The 12,235-nt window shown below is 34.0% G+C and overlaps 1 protein-coding gene across 45 annotated transcripts in view; it reads left to right on the forward strand.

Moving 5' to 3' along the window:
- Positions 1 to 12,235, forward strand: part of RIMS2 (regulating synaptic membrane exocytosis 2) — a 730,833-nt gene that overhangs the window by 438,673 nt on the left and 279,925 nt on the right. The window lies entirely within an intron of this gene.

A 12,235-nucleotide genomic window follows, 5' to 3' on the forward strand; every position in this document is an offset into this window, starting at 1 on the left:
ATTCTACCAGACGTATGAAGAGGAGCTGGTACCATTTCTTCTGAAACTATACCAAACAATACAAAAAGAGGGAATCCTCCCTTACTCACTTTGTGAGACCAACATCATCCTGATACCAAAACCCGGCAGAGACTCAACAAAAAAAAGAAAACTTCAGGCCAATATCCATGATGAACATAGATGCAAAAACCTTCAATAAAATACTGGCAAATCGATTGCAGCAGCACATCGAACAGCTTATCCATCACGATCAAGTAGGCTTCATCCCAGGGATGCAAGGCTGGCTCAACATATGCAAGTCTATAAATGTAATCTACCACATAAACAAAACCAAAGACAAAAAACTACATGACTATCTCAATATATGCAGAGTAGGCCTTTGACAAAATTGAACAGCCCATTATGCTAAAAACTCTCAATAAACTAGGTATTGATGGAATATATCTGAAAATAATAAAAACTATTTATGACAAACCTACAGCCAGTATCATAATGAATGAGCAAAAACTGGAAGCTTTCCCTTTCCTCCTATTCAACATAATATTGGAAGTTCTGGCTAGAGCAATCAGGCAAGAAAAAGAAATAAAGCGTATTTAGTTCAGAAAAGAGGAAGTCAAATTGTCTCTATTTGCAGATGACATGATTGTATATCTGGAAGACCCCATATTCTCAGACCAAAATCTCCTTAAGATGATAAGCAACTTCAACAAAGTCTCAGGATACAAAATCAGTGTGCAAAAATCTCAAGCATTCCTATAAAACAATAACAGGCAAGCAGAGAGCCAAACATGAGTGAACTCCCATTCGCAATTGCTACAAAGACAATAAAATACCTAGGAATACAACTAACAAGGGACATGAAGGACCTCTTCAAGGAGAGCTACAAACCACTTCTCAAAGAAGTAAGAAAAGACGCAAACAGATGGAAAAACATTCCATGCTCATGGATAGGAGAATCAGTATCATGAAAATAGCCATACTGCCCAAAGTAATTTATAGATTCAATGCTTATCCCATCAAGCTATCATTGACCACAGAACTGGAAAAACCCACCTTAAACTTCATATGAAACCAAAAAAGAGCCCATATAGCCAAGACAATCCTAAGCAGAAAGAACAAAGCTGGAGGCATCACACTACCTGACATCAAACTATACTACAAGGCTACAAAATCAAAACAGCATGGTACTAGTACCAAACAGAGATATAGACAAATGGACCAGAACAGAGGCCTTGGAAATAACACCACACATCTACAACCATCTCATCTTTGACAAACTTGACAAAAACAAGCAATGGGGAAAAGATCCCCTGTTTAATAAATTGTGTTGGGAAAACTGGCTAGCTGTTTGCAGAAAGCTGAAACTGGACCCCTTCCTTACACCTCATACAAAAATTATCTCTAGATGGATTAAATATTTAAACATAAGACCTAATATCCTAGAAGAAAAAAATCCTAGAAGAAAACCTAGGAAATACCATTCAGGACATAGGCATCAGCAAGGACTTCATAACGCCAAAAGCATTGTCAACAAAAGCCAAAATTGACAAATGTGATCTAATTAAACTAAAGAGCTTCTGTACAGCAAAAGAAACAATCATTATATTGAACCAGCAACCAACAGAATAGGAAAAACTTTTGCAATCTACCCATCTGACAAAGGGCTAATATCCAGAATCTACAAAGAACTAACAGATGTACAAGAAAAAAACAAGCAACCCCATCAAAAAGTGGGTGAAGTATATGAACAGACACTTTTCCAAAAAGACATTTATGCAGGCAACAAACATATGAAAAAATGCTCATCATCATTGGTCGTTAGAGAAATGCAAATCAAAACTACATTGTGATATCATCTCACACTAGTTAGAATAACAATCATTAAAAATTCTGGAGACAGGTGCTGGAGAGGATATGTAGAATAGGAACACTTTTACACTGTTGATGGGAGTGTAAATTAGTTCAACCATTGTGGAAGACTGTGTGACAATTCCTCAAGGATCTAGAAATAGAAATGCCATTTTACTCAGCAATCTCATTACTGGATATATACCCAAAGGATTATAAAGGATTATAAATCATCCTATTATTATATAATATTATATAATAGGGAAAGTAATTTGTTACAGCCTTTTTGGAGACATTTTGGAAGTTTTTTAAAAGGTTAAACATGGATCTTCCATATAGCCCAGCCATTCCACTCCTTGGTGTTTCCCAAAACTAAGTGAAATCATATGTCCATACAGCACTTTTATGTGAATGCTAATTGCATTTTTGCTTGTATTAATAATAGCCAAAGAACACAAATGCTTGTCAACTGGGAAATATATCAGCACACTGGTATACCCATATAATGGAATATTACTCAGCAATAAAAAAGAATGAACTATTGATCTATAACACAACATGGATGAAACTCAATATAATTATACTAACTGAGATAAGATAGACAAAATGGTTACATATCATATATTACATTTAGGTTTATATACAATTTTAAGAAATATAAACCAATTAATGAAATGCAAAGCTAACAAAAGAGAAAAATAACCAAGTAGATATAATTCTTAAAACTGAAATGATAAAGAAGAGATTAGACATAAATAATATGAGTGTAAAAGGGGAGGTAACTTCAGATAAAGTATATATTCAAGTAAGTTCAGGCCAGGCATGGTGGCTCAACCCTGTAATCCCAACACTAAAGTAAGGCTGAGGTGGGCAAATCACTTGAGGTCAGTATTCATGAACAGCCTGGCCAACATGATGAAACCCCATGTCTACTAAAAATACAAAACTTAGCTAGGCATGGTGGCATGTACCTGTATCCCTGGCTACTTTTGAGGCTGAACCATGGGAAGCACTTGAACCCAGCAGCTGGAGGTTGCAATGAGCAGAGATCATGCCACTGCACTCCTTCATGGGTGGCAGAGAGAGACTGTGTTTGAAAAAAATATATAAAAAAATATATAATAATAATATAAAATAAGTTCAATTTAGGCAAGAGAACTGTATTGGTATATGCCAGACACATTGAAAATATACATCATGTGGACAAATTATTTAAAAAATAATATTTATGAAACTGACTCAATAAGAAATAAAAAGCTCAAACATTCCTGTATCTGTAGATATTATTAATATGTTTAAAGAGGAGGCAAAACTTGTTTTAACAAAGAAAACACTTGTCCCAGACAATTTTTACAGGTTATTTATACTGAATCTTAAAGAACTGATTATCCCAATCAAATAAAACTCTTACAGAATATACATGAAATATGAATATTTCCAAGCTCATTTACAAGGGGAACATAACTTTTATACAAGAAGTTTACAAAGCCATTCCCAGAAGGGAAACTTACAGGCTCATTTTACTCCTATATATAGATGACCCCTAAAAAGGCTATATAAAATATTAGCAAACTAAATCCAATAGTTTTATAAGAATCTATAAATATGTTTTTTTAAGTATAATTTTTTAATTTTATATATATATATATATATATATATATATATATATATATATATATATAAAATTGCATTTTAGGTTCTGGGGCACATGTAAAGAACATGCAGGATTGTTGCATAGCTACACACGTGGCAATGTAGTTTGCTGCCTCCATCTCCCCATCACCTAATCTGGCATTTCTCCCCATGTTATCCCTCCCCAACTCCCTACTCCCCACTGTCCCTCTCCTAGTCCATCCCCTCACAGACCTCAGTGTGTGATGCTCCCCTCCCTGTGTCCATGTGTTTTCATCATTCAACACACATCTATGAGTGAGAACATGTGGTGTTTGATTTTCTGTTCCTGCGTCAGTTTGCTGAGAATGGTGGTTTCTAGGTTCATCCATGTCCCTACAAAGGACACAAACTCATTGTTTTTTGTGGCTGCATAGTATTCCATGGTGTGTATGTGCCACATTTTCCCTGTCCAGTCTATCATTGATGGGCATTTGGGTTGGTTCCAAGTCTTTGCTATTATAAACAGTGCCACAGTGAACGTACATGTGCATGTGTCCTTATAATAGAATGATTTATAATTCTTTGGGTATATACCCGGTAATGGATTTGCTGGGTCAAATGGAATTTCTATTTCTAGGTCCTTGAGGAATTGCCACACAGTCCTTGAGGAATTGCCACCAATCCCATTACTGAGCATATACGTTGATGGACAGATATAAATCATTCTACCATAATGACACAGACAAATCAGACAAATATAAATCATTCTACCATAATGACACATGCATGTAAATGTTCATTGCAGCACTATTCGCAGTAGCAAAGACATGGAATAAACCTAAATGCCTCTCAATGACAGATTGGATAAAGAAAATGTGATACATATACACCATAGAATACTATGAAGCCATAAAAAAGAATGATATCATGTCTTTTGCAGGAATATGTATGGAACCAGAGGCCATTATACTTAGCAAACTAATGCAGGGAACAGAAAATCAAATACATGTTCTCACTTGGGGGGGCTAAATAATGAGAACTCATGAACAACGAACAAATAACACACTGGGGTCTACTTGAGGGTAGAGGGTGGGAGGATGGGAAGGAGCAGAAAAGATAACTGTTGGAAACAGGGCTTAATACCCGGGTGATAAAATAATCTGTACAATAAACTCTTGTGACATGAGTTCACCTATGTAACAAACCTTCACATATGTACCTTCAAACCTAAAATGAAAGTTTAAAAAAGAATAAATGAACTGGAAAAAAGTGTTATTCATAAAGAAAAGAAAATAGAAGAAACTGAGCTTTTTCTTGCACCATATACAAAAAAGTTAACTCTAGATGGATTAAGGACTGAAATATAATTTAAGGCTCAGTAAGGAAACCAAAGCATTTAGTGCTGGAGTACTATCAAATAAGATATTTATTATGAAGGTTAAACTTTGCAAAATGGTGGGAGAAGCTGGGAATTCTTTTGAGAAGGTTCTAAGACAATGGTTGAGGAATCTGAGAAAAGTCACTTGCCAAAGACCACAAAGAGGATCTAGTGAAAAAGTTTGTGTTAGTCTGTTTGTGGGACAAAAGGATAGACTGGTTAGGAAAAATGCACTCAAAAAGGAAAATCAAGGAAAACTAGAACCTGTGAAGACAAACTGGAACCTGCGTTTATCTCTTATCCCCTCTAACTCTGATTTTGTGGGCCACCTACAGAAGCAACTGCAACTGATGTCCTTTGTCATGAATCCAGATGTGCTTAGCTCAGGTCTAGTATAAGATTCAAAAAGGCGATTTATCAGGATCAGAGAAGCATCTAAAATCCTAGGCTTTGCTTTTATCACACCTATTTTAAAAACCAGAAGGAAGTCAAAGGAAAAATTGCAAAATTACAATCATAGTGACAATCTCTCAAAAATGTGAACTACACAGTTGGTATTAGAGCATGCCCCCAACCAATAGGCAATATTTCTTTTTATCTACAAATGAAACGTTTGTAAAATTTTGCTATTATTTTTGAAATAAGGCATTTATGTGGTATAAACTTAAAAGCATAAATTGTGGTGTCTCTCATCCTCTTTTCTCAAACTTCTAGTTCTTTTTTCATGAATGAACCACTATTACCAATTTCTGCATTTTTGCAGATATTTTATGCACACATGGACAAATGCATATGAATTATTATTTTTTCTTTTTTCTAACAAATAGGGACATGTTATTGCTATTTTGTGCACTCCACTTTTTGTTTTTAATTTCTATTGCTTTAGTGATTACTTTTGTAATATTAACATGCATACCTAAAAAGGTAATGTTAATTAATATCTGAACCTTTTTTCCAAACAGTATAAAATTTTGCAATTTGATAAGCACCTACTTCCCTATCATCTAACATATTTCTAACAGAATTTTACCTTTGCATCCAGATTAATCATTATTTTAATTGTCATTTTAGGATGTGTTAGCTTTACCTGAGTTTTTACCTTTTTTTTTTTTTTTTTTTTTTTTTGCATTTTACCCCTTCATTTTGGGATTATTTTACCCCTTCATTTTGGGATTAGTTTCTTTATTTTTGAAGTACTTTTTAAAGATACTGTTTCACTGAAGAATTGGAAAGAGGCTTTGTTTTTCTAAATATTTTCTTTGGGTTTTTTGTTTTGCTTTGATTTGTTTTTTTTTTGTTGTTGTTTTGTTTTGTTTTTTTTTTTGGTTGGGGGACAGAGTTTTGCTCTTACCGCCTACGCTGGAGTGCAATTATGTGATCTTGGCTCACAGCAACCTTCCCTCCCAGGAACCTCCACCTCTTGGGTTCAAGCGATTCTTGTGCCTCAGCATCTTGAGTAGCTGGGATTACAGGTGCACACCACCACGCCCAGCTACGTTTTGTATTTTTAGTAGAGAAATGGTTTCACCACGTTAGTCAGGCTGGTCTTCAGCTGCCTGCCTCAGCCTTCCAAAGTGCTGGAATTATAGGTGTGACCCACTGCACTTGGGCTCTTAGGTTTTTTTTTTTTTTTTTTTCTTTTACTCCTAATAGAAAGGTTAGCTATATATAAAATCCTAGAATGACTTTTATTTTCTCTCAGCATCCTGATAATATTATTTTAATATTTCTGGCTTTCGATTTTGCAGAAAATTATTTATGTCTCCATTTATTTATGTCTTCTTTAACTTCTTAGCAGTTGTTTGGGTTGAATTGTGATCCCCAGAAACCCATGTTGAAATCTTAATCCTCAATACCTTATGGTGTGAGTTTATTTGTAAATAGCATCTTTACAGAAGTAACCAAGGTAAAACAAGGTCATTAGGGTGGGCCCTAATCCAGTGTGACTGGTGTCCTTAGAAAAAAAGGAATTTGGACACAGAGACAGACATGCACAGAGAGAAAACAATATTAAGATATACAGGGAGAAGATGTCCATGTGACTAGAGTGATACATCTACAAGCAAAGGAACATCAAAGTTTCTTGGCAAATACCAGAAGCAAAGAGAGACAGGAAAGGATTCTGTCCAGAGCCATCAAAGTGCATGGCCCTGCAAGACCTTGATTTTGGACTTCTATCCTCCAAAGATATGAGACAATATATTTCTGATGTTTTAAGTATTCAGTGTTTGATATCTTGTTATAACAGCCCTAGGAAACTAATATAGCAGTGTTTTGTAGTTTGACATATACATATTTTGCACATTTTATATTAAATTTATTTCTAAGTATTTCCTGATTTTGAAAACTCTTGTAAAGGACATGGTTTGGGAATTAATGTTCTGTTTGTATATTGCTATTCTGTAGGAAATATGATTTATTTTTATATTGGCTATCCTGCAATCTTGCTAAATTTACTTACTAGTCTTAATAAATTGTGTGTAGTAGTTTCCTTAGGACCTTTTATTTACATGATCATGTTCTTTCTTGCTTTCTAATCTGTATACTTTTTATTTCTTTTCCTGCCTGTATTGCTCTTTTTAGGACTTGCAGTATAATGCTGAATAGAAGGACTGTACTTGAAGTGAACATTCTTTACATGTTCTTTGTCTAAGGAACATTCAGTAATTCATAATTGTGATGTTAGCTGTAGTTTTCTTTTGTAGATACCCTTGATCAGTTTATGAACATTCTTTTCTTACTAGTTTGTGGAGACATTTTTCATGATTCGGTGTTAAACATTTTCAAATTATTTTTCTAAATCTATTGAAGTATTTTTCAACTTGCATGAATTACATGGAATAACTGCAATATACAAAAAGTAACACTAGAGAGAAAATTTAAATTTACCACCACTTGTGGAGATTCCAATATAATTTGCTTTCCATCATTGTCAGGTCAAGCAAACAAAAATTTAGGCAAGTTACAAAAGAATCAAGCAATGCAATTAATGAGTTTAATCTTACGGCCAAATGAAGAACTCTGCACTTAACGATTAATGGATTCACATTCCTCTGTTATAACAGTGAAATATTTGAGTTATTAATATACTATTCTATAATTCCTTTTGACAAATTTTTAAAATTAACACAATGTCCCCTAATACTATGTTATTACAGTTGGAAAAAGAAAGATAAATTATACCTGTACTTTTGAAAATTAAAAAGAAACTTGTAATCAGCATTTTTTCAAGCTCTAGCATCTCTGAAATCATTAGTCATCAATCAATTGATAGTGTCTTAGAGTTAAGAAATATGGTAAATATCTTATAATCCTAAGAAGAGTATACCAAGAATAGAACTTTAATCAATATACTACATATAAAATTTTGGTGCTAACAGGGAAATGCTCATGTTAGTAAAAGGCAGAAAATTATAATGTACTCATTGAATGTAAGAGTTTAGGAAAAAATAGTGAGATAAATTTAAAGCAGAAGGAAATAAATCATAAAAATAAGAAAAAAATTAATAAAATATTCTAATTGACAGAATAATGGGGCCCAAAAGTTTACCCCTTGAAACGAATAGCAAGATAAACCTTTAGTAAAATTTATCAATAGAATAAAAAGAAGTTACAGGATACAAATGGAAACAATTGATACATCAGAAAACAAATAGATAAAATTGTGATAATTATAGCAAACACTTTGAAAAGTTAGACAAAATGAATAAATAAAAATGCAAAAATTCCCTTCAATCCCAGTGCTTTGGTAGGCTAAGGTGGGATGACTGAGGCCAGGAATTTGAGACCAGTCTGGGCAATATAGCAAGAGCCCCACCTCTGCAAAGAAATTTAAAAATTAGCCAGGCATGGTGGTATACACCTGTAGTCCTAGCTACTCAGAAAGCTGAGGCTGGAGGACTGCTTCAGTCCGGAGTTTCAGGTTACAGTGAGCTATGATTGTACCATTGTATCCCAACCTGGGTAACACATCAAGACCTTGTCTCTAAAAAAATAGTTAAGAGGTAAAAATGCTTAAATCCTTAATAAATATTACTGAACTTAAACTCAGAAATGCAAGAATGGTTTATCATATATACATATATTTACTTATTTGGAAAATTATATATACATATAAATTATATATACATATAAATTAAATATACATATAAAATATATACAAATAAATATATACAAAATATATATACAAAATATACAAGTAAATATATATATAAATTATATATACAAATAGATTATATAATCTGCACAATCAATTCAATAGATGCAGAAACACATTTAATAAAAATGAAATCTCACTCTGCAAACTGACAATATAGAGAACTTCCCCAATGTATGATAAAGTGTAACTTTAGCAGATAACAATCTAATGGAAAATATTACAAAAATAGTATTTTAAATCACAATTTTACAAATAATGTAAGATTTTCCTCTTTCCAGCACTGTAGTTATTAGCACAGCAAAGCAGGAAAAAGAAAGGAAACACACAATGAATGGGGATAATGATTATCTACATGGAAAAATTCAAATTAAAACAGAATCACATTAATAGAAGCAAAAAAGAGAAAAAGACTTTAACAATGTGGTTCGTTAACATTTACAATGAAATTGCATTTTTGTGTCTGAGTAACTAATTTAGAAAACATAGTTCTTAACTGTATAGCTAATAGAAATTGAAATTATAAGATAGAAAATATATATCCAACAAATGTGGACAATGTAAGTAGACAAAATAACAAGTTTTATAGAAAGACCAAACTTAGATGGAGAAAATACCATGTAAATGACTACTAAATAATGCTGTAAAATATGGCAGTTCTTTCTAAATTAATGTATTGGCTCAGTGCAATTCAAAATCAAAATCCCTATAGGATATTTTTGTTGAAGATGATAACCGGAATCTAAAATTTATATGAAAGAACAAAGGGACATGATCCAAGATGCGAATAATAATAAGGTGGATGTATTTGCTCTTCAATATATAACATTATAGTAACAAAACAAGTGAGTTACTTATTTGTAGATAGACACCCTGTACAAGGGGAAAAAAATAGAATACAGATCATCCTATAGGGACTTTGATTTGAATTGCAGTAGATCCTTGCAGATAGAATGTATTTATTGATGACAGAGGTGACATCACAGATCATTTGGGAAAGGCAGAAATATTAAATAAATGATACTGAGATATGGGTTATCCATATGGGAAAGGTGAAAGTGCATTTATATCTCACACTATACACCACCTCAGTTTAATGTAAATGAGGATGTAAGTGCAAAAAGCAAAAATACATATGTATATATATATATATATATATATATATACATATATGAGACGGAGTTTCGCTCATTACCCAGGCTGGAGTGCAATGGCGCAATCTCGGCTCACTGCAACCTCCGCCTCCTGGGTTCAGGCAGTTCTCCTGCCTCAGACTCCTGAGTGGCTGGGATTACATGCACGGGCCACCATGTCCAGCTAATTTTTTTTTTTTTTTTTGTATTTTTAGTAGAGGCAGGGTTTCACCATGCTGACCAGGATGGTCTCGATCTCTTGACCTCTTGATCCACCTGCCTCGGCCTCCCAAAGTGCTGGGATTACAGGCTTGAGCCACCGTGCCCGACCTAAAGCAAAATTTTTAAATTTTCAAAAGAAAATGTGGGAGATTCTGTCTTTGCTCATAAATCAAGATATACTGACAGGACATGAAAAACACTAATTTTTGGCAGGATGTGGTGGCTCACATCTCTGATCTTACCACTTTGGGAGGCCAAGCAGAGGCAGGTGGATCACTTAAGGTCGGGAGTTCGACACTAAATACACTAATTTTGGCCAAGGGTGGTGGCTCATGCTTGTAATCCCAGCACTTTGGGAGGCCAAGGTAGGTGGATCATTTGTGGTCAGGAGTTCAAGACCAGTTTGACCAACATGGTGAAACCCTGTTTCTACTAAAAATACAAAATTAGCTGGGGATAGTGTCGAGTGCGTAATCCCAGCTATTTGGGAGGCTGAGGCAGGAGATCACTTGAACTTGGGAGGTAGAGGTTGCTGTGAGCCAAGATAGCTCCATTGCACTCCAACCTGGGCAACAAAAGCTAAACTCAGGCTCAACAACAACAACGACAACAACAAAAAGGCCCATTAATTTTAAAAGAAAATATTGACACTTATAACTTGTTTTCATCAGAATGTCAGAAGACAAGACAATTAGAGGGAACTGAATTGCAATATATTTAACTTATATAGGGTTAATATAAAACAGACACAATCTCAATTTAGAAAGGAATCAGTAAAATTTTGAAGGAAACAGCATTTATAAACTAAATATGCCACTTCACCTATGAACCCCCACATGGTACAGCTTACAAAGGCTGATAAAATAAACATATTTTACTGGTGTCATTTTTGATCTGATTTTTTACAAATATCAAAAACTTGTAATCCTTCTGTTCTGGAGTGCACCTGGCATAGTAAACTAATCATTACCCTATCCTTGCCCATTGACAGACAAGCTGGGTGCAATTCTCCTTAAGTCTCACCTCAATAGCCCATCCCTGTGATATGCCTTCTGTCCTAAGTCCCTTTAGAATGTATGTCTGAATTCTATAAATCCTTTTGTGCCCAGTCTGTTGCAGTGTTGTCAGATAATCGTAGTTTTAATATCTGTTAGACAATTTGTCTTCTATTCTTGCAGATTCAGTAGTTGCCCCACAAGTCACAAAATAGTAAAAATAAACACAATAAAATTTTTTCTAAACTACGTTAAACTCTTTCTGTAATCCTCTCATCTGTCTATGTTAGGCTTTTATTCTATGCATATCTATTGGGGCTGTAAAAGATTCAGATTTGATTATGTCTAAAGCTTTATGAACATCAGCATTTGGAATGAAAATAATAGTAGGGAAACATGATAAAAACAGGTAGCTGTGTTCTTCCTCACCATTATGAGGAGAAAATGAGAACTTCAGTTTCTGGTAATAGAAACTTTCTCTGCTGGCAAAGTGCAGGGCTTAAAACAAACAAATGGAAAAACTTATCAGGTGCTTAGTATGTTGCAAATATTGGTGGATAATTCTGGGACATTTTAATGATCTCTGCCTTAGACAGCTTATGCAATGTGAGTTCTCAGTGTTTTATAAACCATACACAAAATAACTTATTTTCTGATAAAACTGAGTTCTGTGGAAAGAATAATGTATACTGGAAGAAGATAGACAATATCTTTTTGAAATAGCAAGTGTCTTCATTCCTTAGATGTTTTCTGATACCAAGGAAGGAAAAATGCTTTAATAAAGAATTATATTGTGTAGGATGTATCTGTTCCTGAAACACAAGAAGGTGAAAGATACTTAAAAACAAATAACAACATATTTGGTTTTATGTGCAATAATTTCATATTT

This window comes from Saimiri boliviensis, chromosome 15 (genome assembly GCF_048565385.1).
Source record: "Saimiri boliviensis isolate mSaiBol1 chromosome 15, mSaiBol1.pri, whole genome shotgun sequence".
NCBI lineage: Eukaryota > Metazoa > Chordata > Mammalia > Primates > Cebidae > Saimiri > Saimiri boliviensis.